Genomic DNA, 17,766 nt, shown 5'->3' on the forward strand with positions numbered 1-17,766 from the left:
AGTCCCAGAAAATATTTAAAAATACTGTCTGCTGAAATAACAAGTGACAAGTCCCATCCATAACTTCAAGACTTGACTAAAGATCATCATTTGGTCAAGTACAAATAGTGTTATTGAACTGTTGTTCTGTGGAGTCCTACAAACCATGTGTACCTTCTTCATTTTACAAGGAAAAATTAGGGATTTTAACTTCAATTAGAGATCATTGCCATACAAAGTAGTGAAACTGTCAAGAATGATGACTAACTTCACTCTATTCATAGCTAAACTTTATGTTGGTATATTAGGTTAGGTTTACTATAGTTATTCATTATTGTAGTTGTACACATGGTGTGTGTGTGTGTGTGTGTGTGTGTGGTTAGGATACTCTTTCCTGCCTCGTGTGTGCAACATGACAAGAGTAGAGTGGCTTTCTTCAAATGTCCCACCTAATAGAACCTGGTAACTGTGACGACCAGTATAGGAACTATTCGTACATCTGTCACAGAAACAAGGGAGGTCACCTTGTTATGTATGAACACAGACTGCATCAAAAAAAAAAGTATGATGTCCCATACTTAAATGTTTTCATACAAGTACTGAAAAGCTGTTACACTTCATTTTCAGCTATGTTCAGCCTGTTATACTGTTATAAATAGAGAACAATATGAGAAGCACCCTCCAATCAATCCATTTACTACAGAAAATACAGACAATTTCCATTACAAAAAGTAGGGAAGCCATCATAGCTAGCTTTCATGAATTGACACCTTGTACTGTCAGTGAGAAAAAATGGAACACAAAACAGGACACAAGTCAGTCCATCATACTGCGGATGCCAAAAAGGCAGCTGTTGGGCTGAACCAACGTCGAGCAGTGAAAAAATCAAGCCTGTAGCTTCATTAAGTCATGATCAGTCAGGCAGTAGAAAATTCCTCTAGATAAAAAGTGATAGTATTTCATAGCAAGACATTTCAGGTCATTGTGAATAGTGCTGCCACATTATAGAAACACTTTTTATATCATCACTGAGGTTTGTCATGATCCTGATTCTACTGATGACAGAGAGAACTGTTGATAGGTGATGATTGGCACTGATAAGGTCAAGTTGTTTTATCTAAGAGAAGCCTGAGGTGTTACTTGCAGCAGTGTGCTTGCTGAATGTACTCCAGTTAGACAATCTCCCCCATACATATGTGTGACTGGGTCTGCACAAATACAGCATGTGGGCATGTAAACCTGCTTACTTGAAGTGTCATAACCTGCTTACTTGAAGTGTCATAACTTTGTACTCCATTATTACTTGGCCATGAAATTTTCAGCATTTATTAGGTGCTACAAGATTGAATCTGGTGGTAATTTCAATCCTGAACCAATTGTCATTGCTATGAAGCATTGATCTGCTTTGGATGGCATGATGGCTCATTTGATAGTCAAATTTGTATGATGGCAACGATTTCATCAAAATTTGTTGCTTGGCCGCTCTACTAATTACTTTGACCACTATAAGGACGATCTGACAAACTATGGACCTAAGCATTTAGCACGTCATTGAACCTATCTGTGTATGTGAGCCCGACCAGCCTTAACATGGATCAACACATTAGTATAATATCACTCAAGGAGGTGTCACTCCAATAGGTACTGTGATATGAACTGTGACCATGGTCAAAGTTAGTCAAGATTGACTTTGACTGTTGACTTCGCCAGTCTGTCTTGATCATTGATGTATTTTTGTTATATATTTTCGTGCACTGCTTACTCACGTAATTTTGAGCATGCTAGAAAAACAGCTTGACTGTTGTCCATCATGTAAAATCAAACTTGATCTTTCACTTTGACTGTGATCACAGATCATAGCAGGTATGTTCAACAGCCAATTTTGGCAGGTTTTGATAAACCTGCTTTTTGCCAGTTTTGGCAACATTCAGTATCATATTTTTGCCAATTGTGGCAAAATTAGGTTTATCCCAGATGTTGGCAAATTCAGCATTGTCCATATTTTGCCAAATGTAGATCCAACATGTTGCCATTTTTTGTCAATCTATTGGGTTCCATATTTTGCAGCTATTGGGTTATTGCCAAAGTTGGAACAGCCTTAAAAGCAAAGTCTGGCAATGTAAAGAATTTTATTTTGCTATTGTTGGCAATTTATGAAATGCAACTTCAAAGTAGTGACAAAAACAGAATTAATGTAAAAGTTACTGAGCTTCCAAAACTGGCTCTTTTAAGCCCAAATTTGGCAGGACCTTTTTTTTGTCAAATTTGGCAATAATTTGTGACCCCCATTATTGCCAACATTGGCATTATATGGGATCTGAATTATTGCAAAACAATAGAGCAACGTATTTTCCTTGGCAAGCTAAGGAGAGTATACACCACTTTGTCATGGAACCAGTAAGTGCTTCAATTTCTCTCACAAGCATCTTAACAGTTATTCCAAAATTGGAAGGTATCAGGTTTTACTTATATAGTGCTGTGTGTAACCATTAATTGTGGGTTTGAGTTTCCATTTTTGGCAAGAAATAAGATGTTTTTTTATTGCCAAGTTTGACATGCCTACTTCATGCCAATAATGGAATCTTGGAAATTCTAACCAATTTTGGAAATTCAAACTTGCCAATTTTGGTAATTATAAACTTACTAACATTGGATATTATGAAACTTGCCAATTTTGGTAATTACAGAACTTGCCCATTTTGGATATTTTATAAACTTACATTTATAATCTTGCCAACTTTGGTAGCTATAAAAGCTTCCAGTTTTGAAACCCCAAACTGAAATTCAATCCCACAATTAAAAAATACCTTTGCAACTATAAAGGGACATGGAATTTATGCCACTTTTGGAAATATCATAGAGCTGCTAGTGATACATTTTTGAAGCAGCTCTAAAAGTTGCCAGTTTTGGCAGCTTATGAAGTTGCCAGTTTTGGCAGCTTATGAAGTTGCCAGTTTTGGCAGCTTATGAAGTTGCCAGTTTTGGCAGCTTATGAAGTTGCCAGTTTTGGCAGCTTATGAAGTTGCCAGTTTTGGCAGCTTCTGAAGTTGCCAGTTTTGGCAGCTTTTGAAATTGCCACTTTTGGCAGCTTCTGAAGTTGCCAGTTTTGGCAGCTTTGAAAGGTGCCAATTTTGGCAGCTTCTGAAGTTGCCAATTTTGGCAGCTTTGAAAGTTGCCAAAAATGGCAAAAAGTAGGTTTATCAAAACCTGCCAACAATGGTTCAGGAACATACCTCATCATAGTAGTACAGTTACTATTGGAGTGACACTTGTTGATTGAAATGTATTGTAAGGAAGGACTTGTATATTTTAAGTTGTACTCTGTTGTTGTCATTTTTCTTTCTTTATCCATCAACAATTTCTTCCTATAGACATTAATAGTATTGTTATACTGTGTAATCTACCAGTTTGGATGGTGTAAGGATGATGAGAAGAGTACATTACATCTGATAGGGGTAACACCCCTCATTGTAATGGTGTGTTAGATGGTGTTCTTGTAGATATTGATCTATACTGATCCTGAATTACTCTGTCCCTTATTTGGTCAGTTGGGTAGCAGCTAACTTGGAATGTTTTACTAGTGTTGTGTGGCAGATTGTGAAGATGATTGTCTCAAGGATGACTACTTAAAGAAGTTTGAAGAATATTTTCCTACTGAAAAGAACACTAAAGACACCACTTTGTTTGTGATGTTTTTCAGGTACTGCTAAACAGTATAAATTATTATACCCAAATAAGGGCAGAGGGTTTCTTTTGGATTTTATATACCACTTTAATCTCAGGTCACTACCATACCGTGTATTAGGGATCATGAAGAACCCAGCCAAAACTATCACCCTAAACCAGCCTCAATTTCCCTTCATGACACTTTGGCAGCATTGGTTAGGCACACCCTAGCCCAAAAATGTCACCACACCAAATTCTTCCAAAATATTATTATGGAATTTTAAAAATTTTCTATTTAACAAGTTTCTATCTACCATATAGTAAAAGCTTTGGCGGTAAAAAACTTTGGCGAATAATAGCATTGCAATCGCCAGTTTTATCTGCCCTTTATTTTTAGCAGTCACATGAGCAGATTAACCAAGTTGAAAGGATGAGTATCGAAGTATCATGACAGGTGTCGTGGGTATTTTCAAGTGTTCCCTTTGATTGTCACGAGGTTCATTGCCTGACAATAGTTCGCTAAATCCTCTTGATATTACAAGAACCAGCGAACGATGCTTACACCTGTACGATAGCTACTACTTGAATGCAACATTGCTACATGCAAGCGATTAAGACTTGCCAATTAAGGGATGTGGCAGCTGTTTCCATTGGGAGTCGTCATTCCTTACTGTGAAGGATAAAGACTTGCGATTGAAATGGCTGCCATCTTCCTTAATTGGCAAGTTGTTTAATCATTCTCACTTGCATGTAGTTAGCGATGTTGGTACAGTACATGGTAACTACTACGTTCTTTCATAGACTATAAAATTTTTTTCAGGTGAAGCCCCATACGCCAAAGATTTTTTCATCAATTTTGCAATAGTGAGTTTTTGCCAAAACTTTTTTACTGCCAAAGGTTTTACTATACGGTAACTAACCTTGTAACTGATGTGTCCCCGGCCAAGCATAACTTGACAATGGATAAGGCTATGGGCTTGTATTAACTTTTTGATGTCACTTCATCCTGAGATGTTCCTTTTTGCCAACTGCAGTACGTATCATAGACCTTACTTAGTCCTCCAGTTTTTTCACTGACAAGTCAAGGTGTTGATTAACGATAGCACAATGCGGCTTCCTGTGGCTGTGTTAGCTAATCGCCTGTATTTTCCATAGTCACTGGATTAATCGATTGCAGAGACACTTCTTATACTGTTCTTTGTTTGTAACATTGTCTAACAAGTGCTCCTCACCTACAGGAAGTACGAGGGCGTTACTATTCAGTGGACTGGACTACTGGACTGACATATTTTTGGTTTTTGCACATTCTATGGTTGGATTTATGGGGTCTTGCTAGTAACTAACCACCCTTAGGGCACCTGCAGCCCACTTATAAATGCTGAAGACAAACAGTAGAATATGCAAACACTGTCTCTTAATAATTTTGCTACTGTTTATGCCACTATACAACACTTATTCCTTACCCTGGTGTGTATATAGTAATTGAATGTGACAGTATTAGTTAACCAGCAATCAACAAGCCAGTAGACAATATCTTTTTTGAGTTATCCTTAGAGCAAGCTTAAGGAGCAAGCTTGTCTCGCCAGTGTGGCCAGACTTCTAGACTTGCCTCTAGTTCAGTGCAGGGGCTTACCAATTAGAGATTTTTCAGTATGGGCGCTTGCAAGAGTTCATAATATATAGAGGGAGGGCCTCCCTCTATTATTATGAAACTCTTGGTGCTTATATTCTTTAATAATTGATAAGCCCTGCATTGAAACAAAAGTCTGGCAGCAAGACTAGCTTGCTTGCTCCTCAAGCTTGCTGTAAAGATATAACTTGAAGGATACTGTCTACTGGCTAGTTGATTGCTGGTTAACTATTGTTGTCACATTCAATTACTACACACCAGGGTAAGGAATAAGTGTTGTATAGTGGCATGAACAGTAGCAAAATTATTAAGAGACAGTTTTCGTATATTCCACTATTCATCTTCAGCATTTAGAAGTGGGCTGCAGGTGCCCTAAGGGTGTTTAGCTACTGCAAGATTCTGTAAATCCAACCATAGAATGTACAAAAACCAAAAATATGTCAGTCTAGTGTTCCAGTCCAGTAGTCCAGCCCACTGAATAGTAACACCCAAAGTATGACAACATCAAACGGCGTGCTTATGGTCAATGTATTTGTGAAATGGAACATGCTTTGTCCTCTGCAATTGTTTTTGCAGCCACTACGGGCTTCTCTTTTGTCCACCAAGTGGGGAAAATTACTCTGTTACCCTGGTTGACTTTGCTGCTGTCTCTCTTTCTCTTTGTTGTGATCTGCCATTGCCTGCATTCACAGTACTCAGTCATCATCCAGTCATTTCAGCAGAGCTTCACCTCTCTGATGGATCTGGTTAGGGCGGAGTCTCATTTAATGGACTATTTTAATCTTTAATTTGCAGTAGCAGTTCTAGGATTTTTGAAAGGGAGTTTCTGGGAAGTGTAGCTCTCCATAAAGCCATTGCATTAATGTATAACATTAATATAGCTCTATAACTATATTATTGTGTTAGTCTACCATTTAGACATCCTTACTTGCTCTTTTATCAAACAAAGATAATGGTTTTTCTTTGCTTTAAGTTCTCATCAGGGTCTCTTCTCTGTTTATTGAACTCATGCAGAAACAAGCACCTGAAAAAATAATTATCGAGTGAGTAGTTGAGCTGTTGATCTAGTTGGCCTCAGGGATGGAAATGAAGACATTTTGTGAGATACGTTATTACTGTTATGATATAGAGCTATTTACAATAGAAGAATGGCTTACTCAGCCAGCATCATCTTTAAAAGTGAAATTCTGAAAGGGAGTTTATTATTAGTATTATTACTGGTTAAACAGCCGAGGCAGATTAGCCCTACAAGGTACAATAAACATACCACACACATTACAAACATTCAATTATGGCTTCTGAAAACTTAGTTAAATTGTCCATTTCAATCAGTGGTGTTAGCAGTACATTCCATTCTCTGATCATCTTCCGGTCATATATGTAGTGTTACTTGTAGATGTTATCATCAGGTGGAATGGGTGATGTCTAGTATGTGTGGTGGTGAAGTGATAGTAGTCAGGTAGAAATACAGTATTTGACCGGTTAATAGCTGTAGCTACTATAACTTTCAGCAAGGAAAACCCTGTGGTTACTATCTGAAGGCGGCTACTATGAGCTTGTGTGGCAGCAGCTCACGGCATTTATACAGATTCACGAGTGACTGACCTTGTTTAATCATCTGTCAATACTGTCATTCGTTTTAACTTCTCTCGAAAATGCTATTTCCTGGCTTAAAACAACTCCTTTGCCTGGTTTCTGCTTCAACTGTGTCTAGTCATCACTTGCAACAGTATGTTCAGATACAAGCCATAGCTCTTATCCAAGGGCGGCTCTTATGACAATAATTCTAGGTTGTGGAGTGGCTACTATCTGGGGGTGGCTATTATACGAGCCAAGGCTATTAACCGGTCAAATATGGCTGATCATGTCATGTATTATTTGGTAAAAGATATTAAGTCTTTGCTGTTTCCTTCTCTTTGCAAATGGCAACCAATTAAGCTGTTCCAACATAGTACTGATATTACTGTGATAGTTATAGTCAGAAAGGACCCACCTTGCAGCATGACTCTGGACTTTTTCTAAATGTGATATTTGTACAATGTAATGTGGGTCCCAAACAACACATGTATATTCCATTAATGGTTGAACTAATAATAAGTATGGAGATGCCTTGATATCATTTGAACATTTAGTTAAACCTCATCTGCCAGACCAGTGCCTAGTGGGATAAGGTATCCAAATCCCTTTGCAATGAGACAGTGTCCTGCTCTGTTTTAATGGCTCAATACAATAGACAGTCATCGGCTAAAGTTTTGACTGAGATGAAATGTTTTCAACAATGTCATTAATATAGATTTTAAAAACATTAGTGGACCCAATACAGTACCCTCAGGCACTCCAGATGTTACAGGGACATAATCAGGTGATTCCCCATTAAGTAAGAACTGTTGTTTGCGTGTTGTGAGCCACTTTTCAATCCAGTGGATAACTTGGCCATCAATATATAATATTCTAACTTTTTAACAGGCGACAGTGTGGTACAGTATCAAATGCCTTTGAAAAGTCTAACAGTATCATAATAGATTATGGTCCATATGAAAATTCAGATTTTCTATGAGTGAGATTGAGAGTAACCAGCTCTAAAACTGTTTTGTAGCACATCATTTTGATTTAAATGACTCATAATGAAATGCATCACCTTAGAACAGATAGTTGTTAACAATATGAGACAATAATTTGTAGCAAGATCCTTGGCACCTTTCTTGTATACTGGAGTTACATTATCTACCAGCCAATCTGCAGGGATATTACCAGTATTCAATGGCTGTGTAAAAATAACTTTCAAGATGGGTGCAAGTTTACTGGCACAGTGTTTAAGAATAATAGGGTGGATTCCATCAGGGTCTGGTGACTTGTTTGTGTTAAGATTTTGCAGAAGTGTTTGAATCCCAGTTTCAGAGAATTGTATGGGCTGCATCATGTTGTAATTTCCAGTGTCATTCTCAGGTACACTGAACAGATCTTAAACTGTGAAAACAGGCTGAAATTAGTGCTGTAGCTCTATCCTTTGCTTTGGTCACTGACTATAGGAGATGGTATGGAGGGTGTCCTTTTCTTCATTGTTTTTATATATTCCAAAAATGACGTTGATGTACAGAAAATGTTGTGTCCAGGATTCTATTATGGTAATATTGATGGGATACCTGAAGGATCTTGTTTACTTTGTTATGAGCCCAGTGATAATCACTCCAGCTTTCTTCAGTATTGTGTTGTTTGGCATGGTCAAATAATTTCTTATGATTTTTCATAGCTCACTTAATTTCACAAGTCAGCCATGGCAGGTCTTTGCGTGACTTAGGCTTCATTTTAGAAACATGGTTAGATACACTAACAGCCAGTGTCTCTTTAAGGGAATGCCAGTTGTTGTCCACAGAATTACACTCAAGATTTCTACTCATGAATGAGTCCCTGAAAGTACATATCTTGCTTTACACCATCTAGATCTTCTTTATTATATAAATACACTGAGTGGGCCACTGAGTCAGGTGGAAGACTTGATTTTATGATATCAAAAAGAGTTTCTCTTAAAACTACCAAACCCTTCTAGATCCGCCACTGATTTTAGATTTATTGTTTACATAATAATTAATTTAGTTCACTGTAAAAAAGATATACAAGAGAATGTGTAGCAGGAAAAGTGTAGCTGAAAACAAAGTGTAATGGTCACTTCCATGTGTAATTGATTGTTGGGATGTGTGTTCTGACACTAAAATTACTTCTGGTACCTTTCTTTCTTTTAATGTGGTATGCTCTGGTTCATTTGTCATATATGAACCAGCGCATATCACATTTAATCCCTAACTCTTTGATGGGTATAGACGGAGTTTTGGATTAAATGTCCACTAGTATATCTGCAGGTGTACCATGTTTCCCAACTTATGATCCCTAATCAAGCTTAAAACTTTCTTATACTTGTATATATAACAGTGTAGAATATTTGTTAATGTTTATCTGCAGGTCCTCCAGTACCAGAAGGTGTTCACATTGACACTAGTAATGTATGACAGATACATGAACTACAAGAACAGGTGTGATGATAACAACTGGGTAAGTGGATTATGTGTTTGTGATTGTTTGTATTGTGTATATGTGACCATCTCAGCAAAGACCCACCTTGTTTGCACAAACACATGTGTTGCGAGAAAAAAATTTCTTTTAAATCATAAAATTACGCATGCTATAAAAATGTGCCAACCTATTACCTCAGGGAAACAAAATTTAAATCAATAAAGCCTATACACCATCTTGTTCATCTGCTCATGGAGAGTGCAAAAATCTTTGTTTCATTTCTGTAGCTCCAATGGTTTGAAAATGTTCTATCACACATTAGGCAAAATCACACTAACACCACCAGTGGATAGCTACTCTACCGTACTACTATATAGTTTTGACCCTCAGCTTCACTGCGTTCTACATGCATTTTACAATGTAGTAAACGTACATAAGATTGTCATCATTTTACAACAAAACCACCTTCATACATGTACACACAAGTGACTACAAGGCTAAACTATACCTTGGTTAATGTGCCATTCCATGGAGAACATTTAAGGCTAAATACAAACATTTTAGACTAGGAAGTTATGGCTACAAGTGTAAGCTCTTCTGTTGTAAGCTCTATGTGACTAAATGAGACCAGATGTTTATACCAGACTGGCCGTAAATTGAGACAATATGGTATGTGTGTTCTACCAATAGTATAACAATGATGAGTCTTTAATAAGAAATGTACTGAATAATATAGACATTGAAACACAGGGTTCAATCGAAATTTATAAACCTGAAAGACTCTGTGTTGTGGCACCTTCACTTCGCTCGTGTGCTACTACAGGGCCTGAGGGTTTCTAAATTCTGTAGAGCCCTGTGTTTTGATGTTTAACTAATTTAGACCACAGTTCATTCATGTACCTTCACTGCTGATTGTAACATGAGAAATGTAGCGTCCATGAGTAGTACTGCATTTACTATCCAGTTGAACACACATGCTTGCCAATGTTACAGATGCATAATTGCCCTGTTTTGTATCGCCCCAAAGACAGGGATCTATTGAGACATAAACAAGGGTTCTACAGGATTTAGATACCTGTAAGTAGCCAATGAAATTCCAGTATTTCAACTTGCTGTAGTCTAAATATTGTATTAGCCCCCTCACCTCCTAGAGGTTCCAATCTACTAAACTGTTTTACTTATAAACCACACTTGTAATATAATCAAGCTACGTATTTATCAAATCACTCACAATAAAACAAGAAACTTGATTATCTAGTTGTTGTTTACACGACAGCCACAAAGCTGTTATGCAACTTTAAAGTACAAACATTGGCCTGGGTGAAGCCATATGTAAAGTCTCACAACTTGACCGTTTATAATAACACAATAAATATCGCTTAACTGTTGACAGTTAAAGTGATTATCTCCAACTTTTCAGCATTTGAGCAAGTGTGCATGCACACGCTGTGTGTGAACGAGGCCAATGTACAAAAGTAGTAACATGCCACTCTAGCATATAATCCATATCTCCTTACTATTTCTCTTTGTTAGTACCAATATCATGTAGAGGAATTGCCTGCAATGCCTATTATCATAACTGCTGATGCTTCCAGCCAACTATGGATAAGGCTACAGGCTTGGCTTCCTCACTGTTCTACATCACTTTGCCCCAGAATGTGCCTTTTTGCCAACTGCAGCATCTAAGATGCACTTACATTTGTCCCTCCCCCATGTCCCATTTCTTTTTCCACTAACATGTATAGGTGTTGAGTTGTAGTACATGCCATGGCTCCAGTGCCATAGTCTCTGTATAGTATAACTGGATTGATTACAGAGGCACTCCTTGTACTGTTCTTTGTTCATACTGCTGTATAGAAGATGGAACATATCTGAAAACAAAATATAACCACTTTGTGTTTCAGTAATTTTGGGGTGGGAATTTAGTCGCATAATTTGTGTGTCAGGTAGTGCCATTCTTCCTTTGATGCAGTGTGTACTGATTCACCATGTAATGTACCACTCTGCGTGGGCAGTTCAAAGGCACTGCCAGTGCCATAGTTTGTATATTGCACTGCTGCAGACCACAGCGAGTGCATTATAACTTATAACGCACTGGCTGCGGTTTTGTAGATCGCAATGAGTGCATTACAACTTATAATGCACTGACTGCAGTGTAATATACAGATATTGCACTGGCTGCGGTTTTGTGCAGCAATGCACAAGTGCCGGCAGCCGAGACCACTACGACACCTCACCTAGTAGGTGGAAAGATACCTCACAGATCACTCGAATTTTTTTATAGCTTGACATGTAAAGGTCGATTGTGGGCCATAATGCCACCAATACGTATAATGTTTACCAAGCAGCCAATGGCGATTGAAAAAGTCGATGTGGTGGCCACAACTCTAGTCTACATATATATAAACGTACTTATACACCTTACTAGTTTGGTGCCATCTGAGCCCAAGTTAAACTGTAGTCCACTTCGACAATGACTCAATAAAACTACGATATTCTAAATGATACTCACCTTTACGTTTGATTGTGGTAACCAGTTTTTGTCATGCCACCAGATTCGAGTTTAGCCAGTGTGAATAGTAAGAATTAGACTAGTATCGTTTTGTAGTTTGGTTTTGTTTACTTAAACCATCTATAGCTGCTTTTTTCACTCAAGAAAATCACTATGGCGATTAGTCTGGCGCTTAGTCTATATGGCGATTGAGAGATCACGCTGGCATGCTAAGCACTACTTGATGAGAGTCAAACAGTGTGCTCATTGAGTGCTCGTTGTATAACTATATAATAAATCATGTTACTGCATGCATTACAAAACAAAGTAAACGAACAGGTGTAAAAAATTGAAATGCAACTAAATCTACACCTGCAGTTATGCTATAGTGCACTTTAATCTCTATCATGGAAGATTGTGTATGACTGAAGTGTCTGCTATGCTGTAGTATATAACTGCTAGTGACCACCCTTGTTTTGTATTTCTATGATTGATCCCTAAAATTTCATTAGTATACATGTTTTTGTTTTCACAGGAGACTACTGAAAAATCAAAACATACTGCAGAAAGGAAATGAAGATCAGCTAAAGAACTAGCTTTGTACTGACACTGTACAACCAACCTGGTTATCATCATTGTACTTTTAGTGGTATATTCCAGTGACAAGTACTGTATAGCTAGTCGTCAGTCATGATCAATTTGACATAACTTTCCAAGAATATGCAGTTGTTGACTGGAATAACTTGCCGACTTCAGTGATTGAGTTGGAAAACATTGACACATTTACTAACCAAATACTAGACAATTAATACTGTAATCATGTAATTTTCCTTGGGGAGTTATTCACTCCCTGGGTGCATTGGCATGCATGCTGTTTACCCAGTAACAATAAACAAATAAGGAAAAGTGATGGCTACACTACATTAGCTATTCATCTATGTACCTAACTATATAGAACCACAAGCTGTTTATGTGACATATCATATATTCATATTGTGCTGAGCACATGCAGTATACACTTAACACTGTATTGTACATGCCCCCAGTAAGACTTCAAATTGAAACTTCCAAAAAGATAAACATTTAATCAGTAGTTAAAATATGTCTCTAGAGTACTGAAAACCGAAACAGTGTCGTCACACTGAGTAGTGCTATCTGGTTGACACAAACTTCATATTTGTGTAGCTCAGTTTTGCAGCTTTAAAAAGGAAGGAATGCTTTTATGCAGCTTTTTGTGGTTGTGCCATGCAGGCAAATAATGGTTTGAAAAACTGTCATCCCAACTTATAATGAAAATGGGCCACCTGCCTTGCATGCAAATAATTATATAATTATGCCCTAAGTCCAGGACGGAAACAGAGAATATGTTCGGAGTGGCCTTATGGTCTGTCAACTAGCTCATAGCTAGAACATACACAGTAACAACACAAACTAGGGAAGGTCACTATTAATGTCTGCCACAATACTCTTTTTGTGTAGTGACATTCACTACTAATTTTATAGTGAACGTCACTACACAAAATAGTGAGTATTGTGGCAGACATTAGTAGTGACCTTCCCTAGTTTGTGTATCCAAAGAACTGCTGCAAGATTTTGTTATTTTCTGAAACCATCAATATAATGAGATGAGGTCATAATCTGAAGTGATCACAAATACCGAGTCAAAGTAGGCATGGCAAGGATGGAAAACAAAACACACAAAAAACAAAAATAGCGAAGTTGATTAGTAGCTGTGAGCAAAGAATATTCTCCGGGATGTGGTGGTATTTTAAACTTTCCAGTGTTTCTAGAATGTTGAACCAGATCAAGACACACGGTAGTGTGTCGTACGGCCCAAGAAGCCGGCGCGCCACACCGTGAGTATATTTACAGGAAGAAAGTAAACGCGATTTTCACACCTTTGTAGCTCCGTGATTCCTTATCCGATTGAAACCAAAGTTGCTACAGAAGTGCCGGCTAGGTAGGGGAGTCCACATTCCAAATTTGAAGAAAATTGCTCCAGCCATTTCCGAGATACGAACGGCTGTTCTTTTCTGTAGGTTATAATTAATTTTTCAAATATTTTGTTAGCATTCTATAGAGATGTGTGGGAGGAAGGGAGTGCCATTAGGGCCGGAGGAAAAAAAAGAAAAAAAAAAGATACGAACGGCCAAAGTTTGGGGTTTTTTCTTGGTTTTTTTTCTTGTGAAAAGAAGAAGTTGAAGTTCTACTTCTTTTCGCACACTTTGCAAAATCCGCCATAAAACACGAATGCGTGCTCCAATCGGGCTGAAATTTGGCACACGTAAAGGGCTCATTAAGGCGAATCTCAGTACCACGTTTGGTAAGAATCTGGTGAACATTCACGGAATTATGACCGATTATTTGCATAAAATTAGGTCGAAGGTCTGTCACGCCCACAGGGTAAACCGCTTGAAGGAATGAGTTGAAAATTGCTATGTAGATGGAGTAACTATCGTAGGAGTGCCTTTTTGTGGTTTGAAAGGAATCCACCTAAAGGCCATCAAGATATGACACAAAACCCAACCTGTGTCAAAATTACGCGATCGATTTTTATGAATAAAAAAAACTATTAGTTTTCACGCCTACCAGGCAAACCGCTTAGAGCAGTGAGCTGAAAATCGGTGTGTAGCTGGAATAATTATCATAGAAAGTCCTTGCAGTAGTACAGAAGAATCGGATTACAAACCACTGAGTTATCATTCCAAAGCCAACTACGTGTAGCATATGCGAGATCGAGATACTCTAATAGAACAGTCACCCTAATAGAGCATTCAGCTACGTTTATAATTTACTCCATTATAAAATTATATTAAGTTATTCTGTAGGGAGTTCAGCTACAAACAAGTCACCCTGTAGCCAGATCAGCTAGAAGAAGGTACCTAATAGAGAGTTCAGCTACAAAGAAACTACCATGTAGAGAGTTCAGCTGCAAACAAATTGCCCTGTAGAGAATTCAGCTACAAACAAATCACCCTGTAGAAAGATCAGCTAGAAGAAGTTACCTTGTAGAGTGTTCAGCTACAAACAAGTCATCTGGTAGAGAGATCAGCTAGAGTTCAGCTACAAAGAAATCACCCTGCTTCATCTTTTCTTCCTGTGGTAAAGAAAAAAATGATAGGTTAAAAAGCCCTAAAGCCAGCCATATAGGCTGGCTTTGGGGTATACAAATACAAAAAGAAGTGAAATCTAATCCAAAACAGCCAAACTGTAAAAAAAGAGTGCGGCCCTCAGAAAGGCTATGGTGACAAAAGATGTGAAATCCAAGGTGGCGGCCAAGAAATGGCTGTGATGGTAGGTTAATGGTAAAAATTTTAATAACGGCAATTTAGGTGAATTTTTTGCCAAGACCAAGCGGCACAAAATTCACCTGAATTGTTGTTATTAAAATTTTTACCATTAACCTACCATCACAGCCATTTCTTGGCCACCACCTTGGATTTCACATCTTTTTTCACCATAGCCTTTTTGAGGGCCGCACTTTTTTTTACAGCTTGGCTGTTTTGGATTAGATAGATAGATACAGCTGGAAGCAGAGGAGAAAGCGAAGTAAGCAATGATCTCATAGACAACCCTTATTCTGAAACTATAATCACTTTGAGGAGGCCAAGATTACACTCAACTCATTACAAAAATTTTAACTTTGTCAATACAAATTTTCATTTTTCCCTTCTGTGATCAAACTATGGAGTGGTATACCCCAGCCCATCTGCAGACAACTCCCCCACGTAAATGTTTTTGTATTAACTTGATTACATTTATAACACCTGCATGTACATTATAATCTGCATGCATGTACTTGATTGCTGCACAGTATAAGCTTCCACAAGTCAGTGCATGGGAGTGGGTATAGTGGGAGAATACTATATAGGAACATAATAGCTTAGTCTTACAATGCCATGGCCATGCATGCAGATGCTTTTTTTGTTTTCAATATGGGGGGAGTGATTTGGTCATGCAATTGAACCTTTCAGTTAGCTAGCTAACCAGAAATTATTGAAGAATACAGAATAATGTATTTTGGAGCTGACAGTAACGGAGATACAATCAGAATTTGATCGTCAAGAATTCCTTGTTTTTATGATTGTTTTAGGCCACTAGCTACTTGCTGGCCGGCGTCGCATCTTTGTCATCATTTATGAACTGTGCTGACTTTATTCAAAACTGAATTTCTAAATCCACCTGCAGAAGGAATTTTGACTTAGGCGCTGCTACCATTTCTACTTCTTCATCAAGAAGAAAGCACTCTACTGCAGAGACTTCAGAGGATGCAGAACTGTGCAGTAAGGTTGTGTTATGACCTATAAGGCAATATGATCATGTGTCTGAATTTTATCATAGATTGCAATGATTGCCACTGCCTTATTTTATTCAGTTTAAATCACTGTGTTTAATGTACCACCAGTACCACCAAGTTAAATGTATTCCACTCAAACCACCAATTGTTTTCGGTGGAACTACTCCTTATAGTACAAGGATACTAGTGTATTTTGCAAACATACCTATGTTCCGCTTATGCTTTACTCAATGTTTTTTTGCTACAAAACCATTCAATGGTGGAATGCATTACCATCATCTGTAACTGATTGTATTAAGTCTCCATTTTATGAGTATGTGGATGTCCTTAAGCAGCACTGTGACTCACTCCTTTGATAGCATTAACATGATGTAACTATATATGCATGTTTTTTGTTTGTGTGTGTGTGTGTGTGTGTGTGTGTGTGTGTGTGTGTGTGTGTGTGTGTGTGTGTGTGTGTGTGTGTGTGTGTGTGTGTGTGTGTGTGTGTGTGTGTGTGTGTGTGTGTGTGTGTGTGTGTGTGTGTGTGTGTGTGTGTGTGTGTGTGTGTGTGTGTGTGTGTGTGTGTGTGTGTGTGTGTGTGTGTGTGTGTGTGTGTGTGTGTGTGTGTGTGTGTGTGTGTGTGTGTGTGTGTGTGTGTGTGTGTGTGTGTGTGTGTGTGTGTGTGTGTGTGTGTGTGTGTGTGTGTGTGTGTGTGTGTGTGTGTGTGTGTGTGTGTGTGTGTGTGTGTGTGTGTGTGTGTGTGTGTGTGTGTGTGTGTGTGTGTGTGTGTGTGTGTGTGTGTGTGTGTGTGTGTGTGTGTGTGTGTGTGTGTGTGTGTGTGTGTGTGTGTGTGTGTGTGTGTGTGTGTGTGTGTGTGTGTGTGTGTGTGTGTGTGTGTGTGTGTGTGTGTGTGTGTGTGTGTGTGTGTGTGTGTGTGTGTGTGTGTGTGTGTGTGTGTGTGTGTGTGTGTGTGTGTGTGTGTGTGTGTGTGTGTGTGTGTGTGTGTGTGTGTGTGTGTGTGTGTGTGTGTGTGTGTGTGTGTGTGTGTGTGTGTGTGTGTGTGTGTGTGTGTGTGTGTGTGTGTGTGTGTGTGTGTGTGTGTGTGTGTGTGTGTGTGTGTGTGTGTGGTAAGTTGTTTACTTTAGTTGTCTTTGTATCGGTTGCTTTGTTTAGTTTCAGTTGTGTGTATTATCTACGTATTGTATGTGTCCCTCCGGGCAAGGAAGAACAGCTGCAGCCGATTGCTCGGAGATTAAATATATAAATCAAATCAATCAATCAAGAATTTTCATGGCAAGAGATTTCCCTGAATAGTCTCAGTGAAGATGCTTGAATGTTGTCTATTATTTATTGTAGCTAATTACATTTTGTGTGTTGCTGTAACTATAGTTGTTTTTTTTCTTCTTCCTCTTTCCCTTGCCACACCCACTTGTGGGCATCCTATTGCCCTCTCTGTCAGTGGTAGTGTGTGTCCGAGGACTCACTCACACACTTGCCGGTAGCTAGCTACATTAATTTTTTGTTTGTTTGTTTGTTTGTTTGTTTGTTCATCACCAATGATAGTTTCTCTCTCAGCTCGAGATGAGGAGAAACGGGATTTATTTGGAGTGGCCTACTGGTAAGATTCGAGGGCCGCGCTTAGCCGACGCATGCGACGTGAGAAATTGATTTGCGCGGTCCCGTAATGGCTCTGCATTGTGATTGGTTAGATTG

General features: G+C 38.4%; 1 long non-coding RNA gene across 2 annotated transcripts; it reads left to right on the forward strand.

Annotated features, from left to right (window-relative positions):
• Positions 1-2,956: 2,956 nt before the first annotated feature.
• LOC136266994 (uncharacterized) lies at positions 2,957-12,769 on the forward strand. 2 transcript variants are annotated; one of them, XR_010706440.1, is made up of 5 exons: positions 2,957-3,434; positions 3,480-3,522; positions 3,574-3,679; positions 9,233-9,322; positions 12,310-12,769. It is a non-coding gene; the product is annotated as an uncharacterized lncRNA (long non-coding RNA). The 2 variants fall into 2 exon arrangements; XR_010706439.1 differs by having other exon boundaries at positions 2,966-3,522; positions 12,310-12,768.
• The last annotated feature ends 4,997 nt before the right edge of the window (positions 12,770-17,766 follow it).

The sequence above is a fragment of the Dysidea avara genome, chromosome 9 (assembly GCF_963678975.1).
Source record: "Dysidea avara chromosome 9, odDysAvar1.4, whole genome shotgun sequence".
NCBI lineage: Eukaryota > Metazoa > Porifera > Demospongiae > Dictyoceratida > Dysideidae > Dysidea > Dysidea avara.